Genomic DNA, 21,664 nt, shown 5'->3' with positions numbered 1-21,664 from the left:
GATAAATTGTTAATGTAGTCATTCTTAAAAGTGTTCAGTAAAAAATAAACTGCTATTAAGTTGTGAATTGAACGTCTTATTATAATTTGTTATTTGTGGACAGTTTATATTGTGAAAAATAAATCGTCAAAGAAAACTAATATTTCTATTGTATGAAAGTTTAATTAAAATTAAAGATATTACTAAGTTGTATAATATTAAAAAGATGTTTATGAAAGAATTTATGGATTTGATGCATTAGACATTAGTTCATCAAATTGTAAATTTAAAAGATTACAACAAAGATTAGATTAGACCTTTTATCAACTACCGAATTTCACTACCTATCGGTGACTTAATCAAGCTATAAATATTTTTTATTGTGCATTGTAAACGTCGCGTCTCGAGCTGTCCTCTGTTATGGCGACCGTTAATGCATCGTGAACATGTTACCGTAGAATTTGACTGTGATACTCGGGCGTAGTAAATATTGTTGTCTCTTTTTAGTCAAAGTAAATGAAAGGTATGACTATATGCATGAATAAAAATGACGCGACAGTGGAGTTGTACGATAGGACGACTTATACAATGTTTGAATGGTTTTGTGTTGATTTATTAACTACTTTGATGACGTTTGTATGTAACGATATCTTGTCGTGACGTCAAAACATAGCATTCGTGACTAATGCAGTACTAAAAATGTTTAGCTATAATTAGGAATTGGGTTGAATTTAGTAACAAATACATAAGTTAATATTATAAAGATATGATGTAACAAAGACGTCCATATCTCACATTATAAGAGAATTTCATCTGATATTTCAACCAAGTATTAGTAATTATAAGGGACTTTTCCACTAAGCGACCAGCCGCGCTACCGCCGCCCCCGTTTGGCATTTAGCAAATGAGACGAACCGCGCTAGTGGAAATCGACATGCTATTCCATTCACAAAGCACGTGACAGTAGCCGTGGGACTGGTTGCCAAGTAAAAATTGGATTTAATACCCTAGTTCAGTATGGTTTGTTTTATTTGTGAAATGTTCTATTGTATCCCAGAGGATTTACTCCTTAAATTGTTTTCGGTATCGCCGACAGGTGAAACGTGATCTGAGTAGGAGTTATCCTTTTCTATATTCCCAGAGTTGTCGATTTAAAAAAAGAATAACAAATTGGCTGTTTCATTTTTAGAAAATGAATAAGAAATTCGTTTCGATTGTTTATTGTCACTGATAAAATGATAAATTGATAGAAGAAGACGTTGTTTGGGCTATATTTTACAATTCTTTTTTATGTTTTTACCATTGATATACGCACGTGATAAAATTTAATTTCTTAGAAAATTATGTAAGGTTTGCCATATATTATTTGTTTCGAAATTAACTCACGACGTAACCGGTTCATTATGAACTTACGAAGCCATAACATTTACACATCATTGTTGTTGATATTACCCGATTAATGGCATACCGATCTAGAATATATAATATTAGAGCATTAGGTGCTCTGCAGACGGAGAAACCGTTGACGCAACTGACATCTGGTTCCATAAACAGACATTTTCGTAACAAATTGACTTGTGGATTCCGATGATCGGCAGCTATTTTCAGTTGTTTTAACTTAGGCCCTTCGTACTCAAGGCAACGTAAATCTTTGAAATTAATCGCGCGTTAAGTACAATCGTCGATACTCGTTGTCTATTCGGTCAGTACATGCAAGGGACTACACGGCTCATGCGTATTTATGTCAACTGTATAGATTTCCTTCGCCATTTTCAAATTTGCAATGACTTCTCACTATATGATCTTAACAAACTGATTGAAAGCGACTGACTTTGTCGATTCCAGGCAGAAGTGTCGACGACGCATGCCTATGTACGAACCTCTATGACATTGTATTGCGTCGCTTAGCAACTAAAATTGCCAAGTTTAGATTTTACATCGTCTGGTGTATGAAGGGCCTTAATTAGTTTTTTTGACCGCAATTAAAAACAAATTGTGTGCAATTTGAAAATCACATTTGTCAATCGCCATACAATCAAAAGGTATTTAGTATTCGGCATTTGCGTAATGTATTGTTCGCGTCGGTTCAATATAAACGTTTCAATATAATTTCAAAACCGCTACCTAAGAAAACACAAATTGCTCGAGTTATTGTTATCTTTGATTTGATTCTATTGATGTCTTATAACCTTGTTTGATTAAATTTCTAGTTTTCTCGTCTCTTTGTTTCTAATATTAATTTCTACGTGAAATTTATATTGAATATTCTCTTTGTTAATCGACGTAAATTATTGCTTTATTGTTTTTAGAATTTCCATTGAAATTTTATTCAACATCATATTGACGTTAATTTAAGAACCTTTTTCATAGACTTTGTTTAGCAATTTTAAACATAGCTCTCCACTCCGAAACCATCTGTAAATAATCATGTTCTGAAATAGAAACAAAAGTCTCAAGAAGTTTTGTCGTTTAATTTTCAACAAATTTTAATTGATAAATATTTGTGAAATATATTATAAATGTTTTTATCCTGAAGTTTGCGATATAGTTCTTTTCAAATATCAGCCCAAGGTTGTCGGCGCGGTGCGCAGCCCATCCCACCGTACCCCGGTACATCTAAAATTGTGTTCTGCGCGGCGATTCACGCGGAGTTAAGAGCCGGCAAGATATGTGAAAACTACAGTACTTTACGCCGCTATTTTAATACTTACAAAAGTTTTAATACAATACATGGATAAGTTATTTAAATAGCAAATGTGGTTGACGTCAAAGAGCTTACCGTATCCAGAGCGAACGCGGTCGAGCCTCGACTAGAAACCATACAAAGGTTTTAAATTTCAATAAGTAGGTAACTCGATTACGACTAGGTGACCTCTTTACAAAAGGACGTCCGTCAATTGGTAATCCGGTCTACATTTTTTTATATTAAGCTAGGAATCTGCACCGACTTAGTTGTAGTTAAGAGACAAAGTAATAAATATTTAGCTTGCTGATTAGATGGTTCTGCAGTTTTTTACAATCAAGAAACTGTCAAATTAATATTTAAGTAGGTATTCGCGCGTCAAATTTTAACTGGCGCGGCTGCTACACGCTCGTGTTAAAGTCGCGCGACTATCCACTTAGTTGAAGTAGCGTCTTATAAAGAATCGTATCGACCTTCCAATATCTGTAAAAACAAGAGCAATGTATGTAAATGTAAAAACATTTTGTTAAAAAGGATCATAAAGAATGTTTTTTATAAGATTGACTTTTCTGAATATCTTGGCAGTAATACAAAACAGCCTCTTTATTTGGACGTTTTAGTTTGTAGTACTATTTATGTTGAATGAAATACATTCGAATCGAAATAAGCGAGAGTTCAACCGCGATGTTTATCGTTTATAGAGGTTTCTCTAAAACCCGTGTCTCGCTTGTAGGTCTGCGTCGGGACAATGACTCTCGGTTATAGATGATTCTCGCTTACCCAGTTTCGCCTGTAATGTTCACAATTTAAGTTTGATTTTACATTTTTAAAATAAATGTTTCTTTATTTCATTTAAAACTTCTCATAAATTGTAGTTGAGTTAATTTTCGAAGTGAATTTTAGCTTAAGTTAGATTATATTTTAAGAGTGCTTTCATTCAGTAATTAGGTGAGCGCGTTTCCTCGACCTACTACTGATTTAATTTCTCTCGGAACTAAATTTTACTTTGCACTAAAGTTTCCTTTTAAATATTAACAGCCATTTTGTCGTTACACTTTTACATGAATGCACTTGACAGCGTAATCAAGTTATTTCACGAGATTGTATAGAGTAATGAAAAGATTTTCTTTTATTTTAACCAAATAAAACATTTAAATAACATGTTACAAATTGAAATGTAAAAAGAACGTAACTTCTCTTTAATGTTAGAATTGCTATAGCCAGTGACTGCGTCCGCTCTGAATCAAAAAAGTTAATTAACAGCCTATATGTTCTTCCAGACTATGTTCTATATGTTCGCCAAATTTAATCGAAAACCTTTTCTAGAGAATCTAAATACCTAAATGAAGTCTCGTTCAAGATTCTAATTGGTTTACAAATTGGTGGACAATATGCTACCGAATAGAAATTTAAATTAAGCCAGCGTCTTAGCTTTGTTTACTGAAATACAGAAATTGAAGAAGTTAGCATTTTGCTTAAGTAAATCTATTAATTATTAATGTTTTTCAAAGGTTCAAAAGGAGGCGCTTTCAAAAGACCGAAGGCTTTACTGAAAGGTTTGCTTGTCGGTTTCCTTTTGCGTATCTCTGACCTATTTACAAGTTAATGTAATTAATTATATATATTTCGACTTCCCCGCTCGACCTGACTGCTGACAAATTGATGATATCAAATTTACTATTCTCTCCTGTTACATGTAACGAAGCTATTTGTTAATATAAACTGTTTTTATCTTTCATGGTTTTATATTGTCCTGTCATACCGGAGGATTAATTTCATTCCTCTTTCCCTTACCAATCTTTTCTTATATAGAAATGATGGAAATATTCTCTTTCTGTGCATCTCCTCCTCCGTCGATCAAAGGTAGGCGACAAATCTATAATATTAGATGTCGCATTTTCAGCGAATTCAGATGGCCGCTCGTTTGTTAAGTTATAATAAAAACTTATATTTTTGAAAACAATAACTTTTACAACTTACAACAGTGTGATAAGAGTACTTAGACTCTTGCCGTGGGTTTGCATTGCCGAAGCATATCTGTTGTTTTTCGGCAATGTAAGCCTATGGTTAGTATAATCAATTAATTTAAAAGGCTTAATAAATGATTGCAATGAATGTATTTCATTTAATTAATTGTAATACATATTTAAATATATATCTCTTTGTTGCGAGTTCATTTCTATTCTCATGATAAATCTCCGTGCATTTTCATTCCGTGCCTTTATTTCCCTTGATTCATCACAATTACCTATTGTTATACGTTTGTTTTCATTTGCCTCAGAACAATAATAATATTTTTTTTTATAACATTAATAATACATTTAACCAAAGATGCTAATAAACACTTCTTTGTTGAGTCATCAGTTGCGGGTTGCAGATTCAAACTTTATTCAATATAGCTGTTATCAGCGACTCCGGCCGCAAACTAAAGCCTTAATTGAAAAATAGCCTATGTGTTCTTGCACACTATGTTCTACATCTTTGCCAAATTTCAACGAGATCCATGCAGCCGTTCTGAAAGTATCTTCTAATAAACATCCATGCATACATCTAAATATTCGTATTTATAATATTAGTAAGAAAGCAAATGAAATTTCGAGGTAATTTATCAATGATAGTTAATACAATATATATAATATCCGAAATATATAATACAATTAGAGCTCCAACTTTGCCCATGTTTCTACTTATTGAATGTTCGATAGTTTCTTTCGCTCGGGTTTCATTCAGATGATATATTTTCTGATATAAAGTAACGTGTACTAATAATATTATCTGTAGCCTGCACACCTCATTTACCATCAAGGCCGGAATAGCGGAAAATGGATATTTAGCTTTACTAATATAAAGAGACAAGATTTGCTTTTTTTATGTCATAAGGTGGCAAACGAGCGAGCGGCCACCTGAAATCGCTGATATAGCGAAGTGACCATTGCCCATAGACATACGCAATTGCATATGCGTTGCCTATCTTTAATCGACGGAGAAGAGGATGCACAGAAAGAAAATATATTCCCTTTCCATGCATCCTCTCATCCGGAGAGTCCACTTCTACTTCCCATCCTTTCCTTGCTTGTTTGTTTGTTTTCATTGAATAGATTCCGAAACTACTACTAAACTGATTTGAAAAGCTTTTTCACTGTTGGGTATCGATACTATTCTAGTTTGACATAGGCTATGTTTTTATACAATTTTTTTTTTAAATTTCGCGCGAGGGAAATGAATTCCGTTAGTATAGTCGAATTTGGAACAATGGGACCACTAGCTTTTTATAAGTTCTCATAAGATTGTTATGTTTTTAGTGACGCATACGTGATGAAAGAGTATGACGTCTTATATAAATTGCAAAAACATTTTTTTTAAATCTTCAGTAAAATGCAACAAGTACTGGTTTATCGTATCAACACGAGTAATTGTAAAGCGTGTCTGTTGTGGCGGGCGCGTATTGATTGCACCGTCTGCTTGCAGCTGACACTGACAGCATTGAATTGAATTGGATGTTAGTTGGAAGCTTTCAAATTAGACGGTGTTAAGTGGTAACAGTTTGAGGACTAAATACGACTATTAATAATTTATTTTTGGAAAGAAATATAAATGATTATTATTGCCATTTATATTTGTCAAGATTTATTCATTTGTTTGCTTGACATAATTCGACCTAAAAACATATATTTTTTCTTTATTTGTATGTTATTTTCTGCGGATAAATAAACTTTTATGATACTAATTCATGTGTTTTATATAAAGCTTTAGTTATTACTTAATTATTGGATTTCTAAGAAACTTTAATGACGGTATAAAATATGCTGCATGAATTGTATCTTCGTAGCCCTCTACGCCGCAATAAGTTCGTAGCGAGAAGAATGACGTAGCGCGCTACGGCGCTACTTCCGTCCTACTTTCTACACGTAGCTTGACGCTGCTTGATTACAATGGCTTTTATCTGCAACGATGGCGACCATTTTGAAAGTTAAATAATAATTCCTAGACCTTTAACTGTGCCGTGTGCGGGAATAATTTTCACAAATAAAATAACAATAAAATGATTTCTCACTTACAGAGTAAGTACACAAAGAGCTCATTTTTCCTCCAAGCTTTAGATTTATCCAAATATCATGCTTTTATAAACCATTAGCCATTAACTGACATTTTTGTATATCAAATCAAATTCGATTATCAATATTTGGCAAGATCTCATTTATGTTACATTTCCGTAGCAGATAATAATTTTGTGCAGCATCCCGATATCCATATGCTGGCTTTGTTATTAAAATTTTAAGATAATGTCAACAAACTGTCTATTTATTTTAATTTATTTTTGACCCGCAAAACCACTTATTAGGGACACTATTGGTCGTCTTGCAAATAATCCGATAATATTTATAATAATATGTAACATCCTGTATTCTCTTATCTTTTAACACACGCTGTGTTTTCAGTTCATGTTCTGTTGACAATGTGTTCTTTATCGTTGCATTTGGTATCGCTTTATATGCAAATGTGTTGCGATCGTAACAGCCAAGGGATGATTAGATCCCTTGTTTGAGCAGTATACTGCCTTTGTATATTTTTCCCTTCCGCCTCGCTTTATGTGGAAATATACAAATCTAAATATTTATTACTTGTTCTGCTCTTTGCATTTAATATGTTTATAACCTAGAAATCTTACTGCATAATTGTATTTAAAATACTAGCTGTCGACAGCAGTATCAGTAGTGTATGTGTTCTTCCAGACTATGTCCTATAGGTATGCCAAATTTCAGCAAGATCTTTACAGCCGTTCTGGAGATACATTGTAACAAATCTTCATCCATCCAAACATTCGCATTTATAATATTAGTAAGGTTTACTTATTACTATGTTTTCAAAGTTAATGGTATAATACTATGTTAATGGTAACACAGCAGACCACATATATGTTTTCTATATGAATTTCTTAAGTGAAATATAAAACCTACTATTCATTGAATATTTAAAATTAATAGTCGTATTTTCCTTACTCGATTCCTTGAATGAGCAATTTAGACTTTACTTGTATAAAACTTGAAAATTTGTTTTGATTAGTAAAGTTTGTTATTTGTTTCAGGTAAGTGAAATTCATTTCTATTGGCTGTAACTGTGTCGACTTTAGAGAACTTTTTAGTGCTCAAGGTAAGTTAAAGTAAAAGTAAAAATGTACGAGACAACGTTTATTTTTAAAACATTACCCAAAATATCAAGTATATTATGCATAATACGTAAAACTTTTTTTTAAGAATGTGTCTAAATTTTTCACTCATTTCCTACAAGTAGTTGTTGCTTGCGACTCAATTCGCACGGAATTAAATAAAAACTTAATTAGTAGTCTATGTGATCTTCCAGGCTGTTTGCTACATCTATGCCAAATTTCATCGAGATCCATGCAACCGTTCTGGAGATACCTGCTAACAAACATCCATCCATCCATCCAAACATTCGCATTTATATTAGTAACAAGTAAGAATAAAATGGCGCTGTATGCATCGACCTTAATCTTTTGATTAAAAAAAATGTAATCCATACAATAAACATTGAATGGAACACAAAGCGTAACGACAGATGCGCTATAAAAATTTACGCGAGACATATTTTTCATCGGCAGGCTTTTTCTGAAAGGCAATATACGTGAGATGGTTATATTTAAATCTGCCAACAAAGGGAGGCTTCGAAAAATATTTATATGGATTGAAACAACATTGGGATTGTAATGAAACTCGGCCTCCTTCGGTGCGACTTGAGAGGAGATCGATCGACTGTAGTGAGCGGTGAATTTTGATAAGTATATTTATCGTGTATTTCTGAGACCAAAATCTCCGTTTGAAACATATTGTTATATCTTTTTGTCAAAGATAATTATAGGAATAATGATATTTTAGTATGTAAAACTCTCTCATTAGCTCTTTGTTTTGATTTCGCTTTCCGAGGTAAGATCGAAAGCTTTTAAAACATATCTAACTCTATATTAAACGTAAGCATTTCCTTTGAAACAACATCTCAGAGACGTTCTATAACTAAGATATAGATTAAAATGTAATTGAACTGAGTCTATGTAGCGAATGTAACTTCAACTGGGATTATTTGCTGTATGAAGAGGGTGGTGGGGGGGAGAGGAACTCCGGATAGAAATTCATTGCAACGTTGCAAGGATTTGAGATTTGTGGAGTGTAAGTTATAAGCTTAGTGTAAAGTATTTAGTTATTTTTTATTGTATTCTTGATTGAATGTATTTTAAACTAGCGGTCGCACGCAACTTTGTCGTTGCGAATTAAAAAATATGCCTATAATATGCCCGCGTGCATCGGCTACCTTTCCGTCCAAGTCCCGTTAGAATAGGTTTAGCCCTACCGTAGATTACGCGGCCAAAATATTACATGCATTATTAGTATGTATAGATAGCAAATAAAAACTCTATTTTTTCAAATTAAAAATGAAACAAAATATTTTTTGGGTTGCAAGTTATGACAATACGACGCAGATTCATCCTACATTTTTATTTGTAGCAAACTGAATATAGCTACCGCTTATATCTTGAGCTGTATTCAAAGACCGCAAGTCCAGTCGACCGCAGCCGCATTAATTTTGGTTCGTGGGCGGTGCCTCAGCTCTGCGAAATTCTACGTATTCAATCATCCCCGCAGAGAATCGACTTCCTACCATCGTGTCCAATGTAAATCGAATTCCGGACTTTAATATACATTTATATTAAATTGTGTTGTCGTCTTAAACGAGGTTTACTCTTAAACGAGGTTTAGGCTAAGTGCCATCTGCGCTCGGCCACCTCAAGCCCGGTGAAGCTGTAAATGCCTCCTCAAGGCAAACAGTGACAATCAGTCACAAAAAAAATGTTGTTGTCTTTATACAATACTATTTTATAAATATACAATTGGATTGTGTGTGTTTAATATAAAATATTTACTACTGGCCAGCAACGCAATTAATACTAGGCGACCTGCTGTTCGTTTGCTCTTTTATAAAAAATAAATATACTTCCTCGGCTGTACATTTTTGAACAAAAGCAAATTTCTAATTGTTTTCAATATATTAATTTTAGTTGAACAATACACTTTTAATTAGTTACCCCGCACAAATGCTGGTTGTTGAAGTCGTTTCAAAATCCGCCTCTAACCGGATCGGGCCGGTTTTGATTGGCTATTAACTGGACCGAGTGGCTTCTGCGAATCAATTAACTAGATTAGTTGCCGTGATTGAACGTTTTGGAATTGAAAGTTGAGTAAAATTGCCCGATACATTACTAAAACTACTAATATTAGATTGACTACTAAAACGACTAATATTTAATTGATCTGCTAGTACATTTCTTTAGTGCCTAGTTATTTGCAGTCGAGCTTTGTTTGATATTTGAATGCTAGCTTTGAATTTGAGAAGCTTTAATATGAATGAATTTTGTGTAAATAGGTTGTTAATCTTTAACCTATTTATCAGTAAAAGAGTTTCGACTATTTTAACTTTTATTTATCATCATCAAGAATAAATCCAAACCATAAAGAACCAATTTTCAATGGAAATATTTAATCAACAAATATAACAACTGACCTATTTATAAGACTTTATCAATCGTAAAAAATCCAAGATACAAATGTGAGTCATTATTAAAGAGGTATGTTCCGAGGTCCGGATATTGCGTAACTCTCGCGGGACCCTCTTCTGTAGATATTTGCCGACCTAACGAGTGTATGTTCTCCCCGGGGATAGCTGGATTACCACACAATAGCGCATTTAGATTAACGATTGAATTCTGTATGTGGTTATTACAAAATATTATTACAGTGCTGCAGGGTTGAAAGACTGCGAATTGGAATGTTAGTACAACGAGAAGCAGAGGAAGAGAGTTATCAAAAGTCTGTAATAGAAAATTATGGATGGATTATGTGAAAGAGGATACGCGTAAGAAGGGGTGAAGTCAGATATGACGGCAGATAGAGATGTATGGACGAGTGTGTATACTGTGCCGACCCTCCATCCGACTATTACAAAATTTTTGAAGGCTTAAATAAAAAAGCACACATAATAATCGTATTGGCGTTATATATATAGAACATTTGGACGTTTGTATATCATGTCAGCATCTGGTACTCTGATCAATTCTCTAATCATGCCGAGCGTGTGGGACGAGCCACTTGTGAGATCATAAATTGTATCCTTGTTAGGTAATCCTTGATACGTCTACTTAGTAAGGAATACGTTTGTTATAATCGTATTCAACTGTCATGACTATTGTTGTCCTTTTCATTCTCCTAGAGTAATTAAAAACAACATTATGCATTAATTCAAAGACAGTGGAGTTTTACGGTTATAATTAGCCGTATGCTGTTGGTATTATGCACAAGTTTAAACTAACAGTGAATTTCTGAGACCAAAATCTGTTTTTAAACCATATTCTTGTCTCTGTTTTGTCAAGGATATTAACAGGAATGACGATAAGTTTTATAATGATTCTCATCTTGAAAAATTAGCTAGCTAAGTGAGCTATGGTATTTTATAATATTTTCAGTGATGGAAGGTAAAGTAGTAAATATATCTAAAGTAATATATAATGTAAAGAAAAACTATTTAAAATATTGTATATTAAAAAAAATATTTGTAAATATTTTAAACACTCTGTACAAAAGTTTTGAATACCGTGCTGTATCATTGCAAAGAGCCTTGGGTGACGTCGTCTTGGAGCTGTAAATCGACTGTCTTCCGGTTCATTTCCCTCGGAGATGTCGTTGTCTTGAAAGACCTATTTGTTTGTTTAAGCACGACTATTGTTGAAATGTTTGAAAAGATTTGTATTTTTTTTTCAATTCACCCAAATACAATTAGGAGTAAAAGTATGCGTTTTTCATTATTATTTATAAGTTACTCTTCAAAAATACAACGATACGTGATGATGAATGTGGAATTTTAAGCGAAGTAAATTCACTTATTTATTTCAAGTGAAGACCGTTTTTAATATTTCATTTCAATGTCTATATAGCCTCACGTTGAGGCTCTATAGCTTTCCAATATCTTTACAAATAGTTAAATCTTCAAGAGATGAGGAAACGTATTAAATTTAAAATACCTACGTCGCAACTAGTTTTCATAGTTCGCTATATTTGCGGAATAATATAAGAGAATGATTTATTTTCGGAGTGGAATACAGCGTTATATTTTTATATGAGCGCTGGGAAAGCATTTTGTTATTTATTACCTAATATCTTGCAGCAAAGGTCCCAATATACATATTTTCATATAGAATTGGAAAGATAATTTAGTTGTTACGTAAAATCTGCCTTACTTTCTTCGGCATTAAAGTGTATAGGAGTTTTTACGAACTTTTTCAGGATTGGTCTATCTGACTAATATAATAAATGCGAATGTTTAGTTGGATGTACGTTTGTTACACGGTATCTCCAAAACGGCTCAACAGATCTCGATCAACGGTCTGGAAGAACACATAGGCTACTAATTTTTTTTTAATTCCACGCGGACGTAGTAGCGGGCGACAGCTAGTTTCGAATATATCATAATATGTCTTTGAAATATTGCGAAAAATCTGTTCTAAATTCTCTAATTTTTAAATAACATTTGATTCCCACAATACGACTCGTCTATTGCATTCTCGACCCTTACGCAGGCAACTTCGCAGTAAGTGCTACTAAAATTGGGTTACCCTTATAATAAATAACGATGGAATGCCCCAAAGTACCGCCCCACGCACTTATGGGGCCTTTTACAGAAGCTCGGGCAATTTAATGAAACGGTAATCACTGGGTACACAAATTTGTTCTTGGTTGTTTTCTCAGCTTACAACTGTTGTTTTATTTTATCCAAAAACAAATGAACCCGTCCAAATTTGCCGCTTTTGTTTAACAGAACTTTAAAAAAACTAAGTATATTTACTAACAGAGATGAAAAAGATAGCTATAAAAGTAATATTAAGTTAAATCTTCGATTTAATTTAATTTAACCTATAAATTAGAGGGCGTAATAAATGCAGGTTTGAAGTGTTTTTCTAATTTTAAGATTGTTTCCGTCAGAGCTAAACGTAAATTAATGTTAGACGCGATTTCATACCCATCTCAACTATCTATGTGTACGGTAAGTTCTTCGTATCTAATCCATTAGAGTTTCGGCTCACTCAAACGTCGAGTTTCGATATCTGTGCGGGTGACATGACGCGACATGTCGTAGGTCGAGCACGAGAGAAGACGGGAACGCGTACTCATTATATTAATGGAGGTTATTTATGGTATAGAACTTTTATTAATGAAATTTATCTGGTATTAATTGTGCAAAACGTGGAAACTTCTTATCGTGAGTTTCCATTGTCAAAACATTAATTTAAAAACATATTGTCATCTCTGTTCGAGGAACGGTTTAGTTATCTATCTTAGGATTGGAGATTTGTTTCTTTTAAAATTTTATGGTTTTCATTTTGAAACAAATATGACCCAAAAAAGATCAGCTTTTTTGTATTTCTAATATAATAGATGGATGTGCTATATAAATAAGTAGGTATATAACAATGTGTATTATTAAAACTGTATATCATTAAAAGTGTATTAATAATCTCGTACGCTTTTACTTAAGTATAAATTTTCATGCAGGTTTGAAATTAAAAGTTTACAACTCACCCCGCGAGCCAATTTCAGCTAAACTTTCATAAATTCTTCTACCCCTTAAGTACAAAACTCGTTTGGCGCGCATCCGCCATGTTGCTGACGTCATCACGTACACAAATAGCCAGGTGCGCTCACGTAGGGGCTTTGATGCGGCCCGCTGGCCCGGAACGCGGCCCGCTAGCGCCGGCAAAAAATACGCGGGCCTTTTATTTAATCCCACACGTCGCGTTTGATGGCTGCCCTCTTTAATGTCTGTGAAATACGCCGAATGAAATTTTATGTTTCGAATGATTTTGTTTTTAAACGTCGGTAATAACTCGTTATTGTCTAGCTCCGGCTTTATGTGGCCAGGCATATGTGAGCTTTATGAGGTTTTATATGTTTATAAAGTAGCTATTGTTATTATTTTTTGTGAGGATTATTTTTTTCATTCAAGCGACATTACATTTAATTATTAAATGACGTTTTTGTTTTTTTTTATTGGTGTTAAAAATCTTTAACTTTAAACGTTTCTATGACATTAAATAATTCAGTTATTGCGGCAACTAATAATCTTTTGACATAAATCTGTAAGTCCTCCGTCCTGATACGATCTATATTCCCTAATTAACATTTTCAGAGTTGGAGAGCGCCTGTTGCGGTAAACGACGCTTTTCTCAATTTACATAATTTGTCGAGTTTAATCTTTAAGCCAGATTGATGTTCATTCGAGTTTCGGATGAATTTTACCTTTTTATTTTATGACTACTATCTTTTTATGACAGTACGTAAAACGAACAGGGATATACCAAAAAGATTTTTACTTATATTTGTAGAGATGAAACTCTATAATTAACTTAATAGGAAATTAAAAAAGAAAAATATCGGTGACCTAGAAGTTCTAAAAGAATTTGGAATATCTTAAATTCGAATTCTTTCACTTTCCAAAACTCCCCTCGTCCCATTCAATTGGCAGTCATTGACAAATTGAGATGAATGGTTTTCGTTTCACTCCACTTTATTTCGCGTCTCCGTGAAATCCATTACTCACTATCTACTAAGCCGTTTTAAAGCAGTATCACACGAAGGTAGAGCAGTAGACGTTACAGCACTGCTATTGTTTGAGCGCACAACTTATAGCGATGACAGTACTTTTCTCTCAGCATCATCTCCTCTATTTCACTGCTTCGTGTGTTACAGGCTTTATCGTCCACCTTTCGTTATAAAAACAACGATATAATACGTACGTTTGTGTGCGAAGGGAAAACAAATGTTACGTCATTATTTACCTCGGGGGAAAAACTGTGTTAGTGTGAATAAATGAGGGTGTGTCGAAAGTGTCAGCGGGTTGGGGATATTTTGTCGCTACATAATATTTGTTGTGAAAAGTTTATATTTTCTCATATCTGTTACTACGGTGCGGGGGGGGGAGAGAGTTCTACCAGGCGAAACGACTGCATGATTTTTCGTTTTATTTTTATTCGAGTTTAATTTATTGCTATAGTATTGAGTTTTCGTGCACATTTGTATCATTTATACGTTTATAAAAAAAGTTAAGCAAAATTTGTCAACCCATTAAGAATATAGTTCTGAAAGGTATATATTTATAAGATATAAAATAGCCTTTAAATTTTCATTATAACCTTTTGAATGCCGATGCTTAAAATACTATTATATGTTTTAGAGACAATATCTTTGGTGTTTCCGCTTTCTCTCGTACACTATGTCCACTGAGTGGTCGTAACGTGTAATTTAGCTGAAGTCGGCACTAAAGGAGGGTGTTAAGTGCTCCGCCATCAATTAAAGTGCAATACCATTACGTGGGATAAACTACGCACAATGTGTCACGGAAAAGGTTTACCTAATGAATGTTCAAATATAAACTTATGATGTACTTGATTTTTATTATACTTTATTAGTAAAATAAATGTGTGTTTGTACGAGAATGTTGCTCATAAGTAACGCAAAAACATGATGTTCGCGAAATATCATTTTTCTTTCCGATGTTATGTAACCATACTAAGACCGCCTAGAGCCTAAGCGAGTGAACTGATTTTGAAGAGCGCATTGTAATTCGAATCTTTTCTTTTCTAAGATTATTTATTACCGGATTGTGTTTTTAAATTTGGAATCTATACAAGGATCTTAACCCGGTGTGTTGCGTTGATATGTAAAAATGTTTGCTTAAAATTAATTCGTGTTAATTATCTGACCCACGTGTCGTTAACAATGATCAACTTTTAATTGAAAGGAAACAAGTTTCAATAAAAAAAGACTCATTTGTTATTTTCAGCTCAGTTTTCTGAACATTCCAACTTCATTGCTGTACTGAAACTTTGTTACAACTTTTTATCAAGTTTCTAGGTTCTATTTATCATTATGTCTGGCTATTCAACGTCAACATTATCTGTTGCAAAAAATATTGTTATAAGTTCTTAACTTTTGAATAGTCAAGTGAGCAGAGATAGCTAACTAGTTATTTCGTACTCTACAAAGATATGACAAAGAGATAAGATATATACATACATGTATTTGTAATGAATAAAATCCAACTATGCAATTTAAAATAAAATCTTTTACTATTATATTGCTACATCTAAGAGTAACAGAGACAAAAGAATGAAACTTCGATCCATGCGTTGCCGCAACGAATGCTATCCAAAACACATGATAATATTAAACTATAAAATCCAGAGTTCCACTAGCCTAATAGTTAAGGGTACGGATTCCCGATCAGGTGGTCGAGCGCTCGAATACTACCTTTCGACTATTGTCGTAAACCATATTACAAGCCTAGAGCTTACTTGTAATGGTACAATAATTATTAGTAAATTATTAAAAATATGCTAATATAAAATAAATGTATTAAAATGTTGAACTAAATACTTTCAACATAATTATGGTAAATTGACACGTAGTTTAATTAATATTATCTGTGACTCTCTCTTGTGGTATAGTTACGTGAGATTGTTTATTAAATATACATAAACATAATATGATATTATTCCGAGATACACAATTAAGTTCCCAACAGACCCTCAAGTAAACTAAGCTATTGTTAATTGCTTCACAAAGCTATTATGGTAACCAAACAAGCGAATCCTAATTGTTGTCTGAGACTAAATAGGATCCCAGATAACGTAACGTCTCACGCTATAAAAAATAAATACTACTACTATATAAACTACTTTAAATGATTCCACACTAAAGGTTCCCTAAGTGATCAATTAATGACTGAGTACGCCAATAAGAATAATAGAAATAGAGAGATTATAATGTCATGGTTAGTTTAAGTATTTTATTTGCGACTTGATAAATAAAAAAAAGACATTTAATAAATAACACATGTGGTTTTTTAATACTTTGTAGCTACAGTATTGTCTCTGGTTACCAATAGTCGAACACCTGAAGATTAAGAAGTTATAGCGATTCACTTCCAGCAGGTGTAGATTAGAAAACAATGTACTAAGTTAAGAATTATATACTCGTAGCAACCTCGTAGCGCTCGGTTACGTAGTCGTAGCACTAATTAATGTCCGTGTAGTTTAATCCTGCATGAAATGTGATTTATATGTTCCGTTAATCACCGCTTTTAATATCATTATGTAGAATTGTCTTTGAAATGTATGACGTCATAGGAAGCAGCAAAAGTGTATGTCATCGCTACACGTGTTAGTGGGTTATGGTACGGAAACACCTGCACAGATGTCATCTCTCTCATTCTGTTTGTTTAAAACAAAGAGAGAGAGAGAGAGACAATTATAATACATTTAAGTTTTAAACATTTTTTTATTGGTTAATATAAGTTTATTTTTATTGTAATTGTTTTCACATTTTGTCTACTTATTTATGGCCAGGATTATTAGCATATAATTACTCCTTAAGAGTTTATACGTAAAATTATTGAGAGTTTTATCATTGGTTCCATATTAATTTGTTACAAGATGTGTAAAAAATACATAGAATTTTAATTGCGTGTCTTGGAGTTGTTACTGTTTTAATGCGTGCGAAATGTTTGGGTATTGTAAAGGGCGGTAATATTTGTTATAGCTCCAATAAAACAAGGGTTCGTCTTTCCATTGCTCAGCACTATTTCATTATTGTTTTGCACTTAGACGGACTTTATTTGAAAATTGTGTGTTTAAATTATGTGGTGAACTCTGAAAGTTCATAATAATTTGCCAACTACACCTACGGCATAAGCGGATACTAAATATGTTTTTAAAGATTGTTACGAAACAATTGTGATGAGGTTATCTATGGTATGTCGTCGTATAGTAATTTAGCTAATGATATAAATGTGAAAGTGTGTAAAATTAAATAGATGTTTGTTAGAAGCTATCTTCAGAACGGTTAAAGGGATTACGCTAAAACTTCATCATCATCATTATCATCAGCTTACTTATATCTCCCCTAGTGAGGGGCATGGAGTCTACCCTAAGTTAGGGTGATTAGGCAATAGTCAACCACACTGGCCAAGTGCGGGTTGGTTGACTGCACATATATCTTCTCAGATCTTTGGAAGATATCAGATATATTTTCTCAGATATACGATTATGTAGGTTACTTCACAATGTTTTCCTTCACCGTAAGAACGTCGGATAAATGTACATATGTAAATCGAAAAACACATTGGTACATGGGATTCGAACCCAGGACCTGCAGATTGCAAGTCAAGTGCTTGACCCCTGATCCACCGACGCTCGCGACGCTGAAATTTTGTGAAACTAGCAGTCGTGGGCAACAGCTAGTTACCTATATTTTCTTACTTAAACTTTTTAAAACTAAAAGATTCTTTATTAATTCTTTTGTTACGACTGTAAGAAGACGTCGTAGACTATTGTGATTGTATTTTATTTATAAGGAGAAAATGTCCTTTGGGAATATTCAATTGTGTCTTCATTTTCAAAGGAAACGAAATTGGTTGTTTGTCGTGTATTTTAGTACTTGTGAGATATAAACATTGAGGTTTATGTTAGCTTAGTATTGTTTTTCTTTGTTTATGTGAGTTGTATTGAACTCTCAGTGTATAAGATTGTGTAGAGCAGGAAAGTGACCTCTATTGGACTCAAATGGTAACTTACAAGAAGCAATTTCTTGCTGATATTAGAATAAACGATGAAAGATAACATTTTTTTTACTATAAAGGGCTTTAGACAAATATTTTAGCTCTACATTTGCAGTAAGAGTTTTTTAACGATCTTTTAATGGTAATTCTTTCATAAAACTGTTTTCTTTTTTTTATGTCTTGATAAAAAATAATTAAATATATGAACAGATAATATATCTCCAGATATTCTAATATTATTTATCTGTGATATTCGTTCGTAGTTGAAATTGCATTTTAGCGAAATTGATGAGTATTTCACTCCGTGCTTGAATTTCATAATTACTGACACTGAAATTAATATTCAAGAGCCATAGATAGTTATGTAGTGTTGTATGTTAATAACATTAATGAATTCTTGATATAAGATAGATTTAAATTTTAAATATAAAAAATTTAATCGTAACATACGGTAAAGAATACAAATAACTGCAGATTTGAAACTAAACAATATAACTTTTAAATTTCGTTAAAAAGCAAACTATTTTCTTTAGGACAGAAAACCGTGAAATCCTCTGAGTTTCCAGGGAGGACAGACAGACAAGCATTTACTTACATATAATGATTTAAACTTTCGTGACACATTATAATAAACTTGTATAAAAACAGCTAAACATTCAGGTATATTTGTCCGGCGGTGGTGCCGATTAGTTTCGAGCCCATGGCTCACTAGCGACAGCCGCGTCCGCAAAATAATACCAGTCCCACTCACACTGATGAAGGGCCCCCGATGGGCTCGAAACTAGTTGATGCCGCCACCGGACGAATATACGTGAGTGTTTAGCAGTTTTTATATAAGTTTATAAGGCAAATGACTTGCATTAGTTTACATTGTAGGTAATAAATTTGCATTGAATGCATTTTACAATAGAGGTTGAATAATCATTTGTTATTCACAAACACTAAATGATGCGGGTACAAAGATAGTGATATTTATTCCCGAGGACAAGCGTATTTTATTATACAATTGAATTTGTTATTACTCTACATTTAAAATTATTTTACACTAGCTGTCTACGACTCCGGTTGCATGAAAAAAAATCTTAATTAGTCACCTATGTGCTTTTACAGATTATGTTCTACATCTATGCCAAATTTCAGCGAGATGTCTTTAGTCGTTCTGGACATATCTTTTAACAAACATCTATCTAAACATTCGCGTTTATAATATTAATAAGGTAATATCAGATGTAGTAAATTGTCTTACATACTTACTCGTAAAACCAAACAGTATAAATATTTTTTTATATTATAAGGTGGCAAACGACCGAGCGGCCACCTGAAATCGCTGAAATAGCGAAGTGACCACTGCCCATAGACATACGCAATTATTTAAGCGTTGCTTACCTTTAATCGACGGAGAAGAGGATGCACAGAAAAAAAATATTTTCCTTTTCCATGCATCCTCTCATCCGGAAAGTCCACTTCCACTTCCCATCGTTTCTTATAAGAAAAACTGTGGGAAGAGAAAGAGGACTAATATTTTTAATAATACTTGTTAGATTTGTGTTTAATCTATACATTAAGATGGCGGTTAAGCGCCAATAGAGTAATGGTTGTAGGTGTGAACATTTGATCACATGGTAATGTGTTCAAATTTACGATACAACGATAGTTAAAAATTCTGGCTTAAGCTAAAACCTAAGTTATAAGAAATATTGGTAAGTTATTTTAATAATTTGTTCAATCAATTGAAAAAACACAAAAAGTTAATAAAATTGTGTGTAGCTCAGAGCGATAGGAATTAACGATGGAGCTGCTCCGTGTATTAATGTAATTACGTGTTTCGTTGAAACAAAAAGCCCTTAAGGGGATATTTTAAGACGATATTTTAATGAGAAGCGAATTAGACTGCTTTGTGTTGTTTTAGATATAAGTAAAGAAATTATATTTTTCTTACAACTCCGCTGAGGATTTAATGAAGTAACATTTAAATAAATGTATTATTTTATGGAACAACGGAAAAAAAAGACATAAAGATAAACGTACAGACGAATTGAGAACCTCCTCTTTTTTAAAGTCGGTTAAAGGTACGTGTGCATAGGCCCACGCTTCCCGCATCGATAGACGGCGGCGGATCGCATTGCAGGCCATATGTGCGTTGCGTCCGGCGCGGGCCAATAGACACGTACCTTAAAAACGTAAACTTCAAGGTTTAAAGACATAAATGAAATGAACCTGCCAAGAAAACGTACTAAATGGAAGAATAAAAATACATTCTTATGGCGGCTAATTAAAACTTGTCCATCGAGGGAACGTGAGCGGAACACTTAGACATCTTTAATTATGGTTTAGAAAATGTTAAAGATTATAGATCATGTTAAGATACAATAAATATCATAACATTATATCGATTCTTTAATAATAAGTCTACAAAAAACCCGATTACAGTCTTCCGTAGAATTTTATTAAACGTCTCATTCGTTTAATGTAAACTCGCCTTTACAATCATTTGTCGATTTATACAAACAATTTCTCTTTTCAGTAAAGCTTTGTACAAGAGTCTTCAAAGCGCAACCGATCTGTTTGGAGTGATGACGTAGCGACGTTCTCCATTCAATAAAAAATGTCATTCAATTGAACGTCTCTCAATCGCTATAAAGTTTGCGCTCAATTCTTTAAAATACTGAGATTTAAAAAGTTTCTAGAGTACAAATGTCTTAAGACATTATTTCGAGAAATGGTGAATATAATTATTTTTTAATTCTACTACCGTACTACCGTGGATGTCCCTACTGAAACACATGTATAAAAACATGTTGTCTTACCTCTTATTTTCTTAAAAAAATTAATAGAAAAAGAAAAACAACAGTATGTGCTTGCCAGTTGTTTCGGTAGTGAAAACTTACGGTATACACTTTAGACTAGGGAATATTCGTTTGTCCTTTATATAAAAATGAGAATAAACAAAATCTAGCAACAATTTTTACTTAACTTTTAGTAAGTTAAGTAAAAAGTAAAGCTTGAACGTGACCTTTAGCTGCTATTCTCGTATAGAATATTATTTTAAAGTTCGAACCTGCATTTTAAAAAGCTTTTGGTTATTTTTCAATGTTAAAATATTCGTAGAGTATTCGTTGGCTCGCTCCACCGACCGGAGTGCTCTCAATGAAATTTAATCAATGAGTGAAATATTATATCGGCAGCGTTCGCTATTTTAATTATTAAATTACAATGCGTATGGAGTTTCTCTTCAAAAATTTTGTTGCATTCTTTAATCGTAATCATTTCTAGTTAAATTTTCTTTAATTTACATAGCTACACCATTTGTTACTCGTAGTTTACAAA

The 21,664-nt window shown here is 33.1% G+C and overlaps 1 protein-coding gene across 2 annotated transcripts in view; it reads left to right on the top strand.

Annotated features, from left to right (window-relative positions):
- Positions 1 to 21,664, top strand: part of Pkc53E (Protein C kinase 53E) — a 92,031-nt gene that overhangs the window by 15,585 nt on the left and 54,782 nt on the right. The gene's annotated exons all lie outside the window — the stretch shown is intronic.

Source organism: Papilio xuthus, unplaced genomic scaffold (assembly GCF_000836235.2).
Source record: "Papilio xuthus unplaced genomic scaffold, Pxut_1.1 DF824888.1, whole genome shotgun sequence".
Classification (NCBI taxonomy): domain Eukaryota; kingdom Metazoa; phylum Arthropoda; class Insecta; order Lepidoptera; family Papilionidae; genus Papilio; species Papilio xuthus.
The sequence above is the reverse complement of the archived record's forward strand: the minus strand, read 5'-3'. Positions and strand labels throughout refer to the sequence as shown.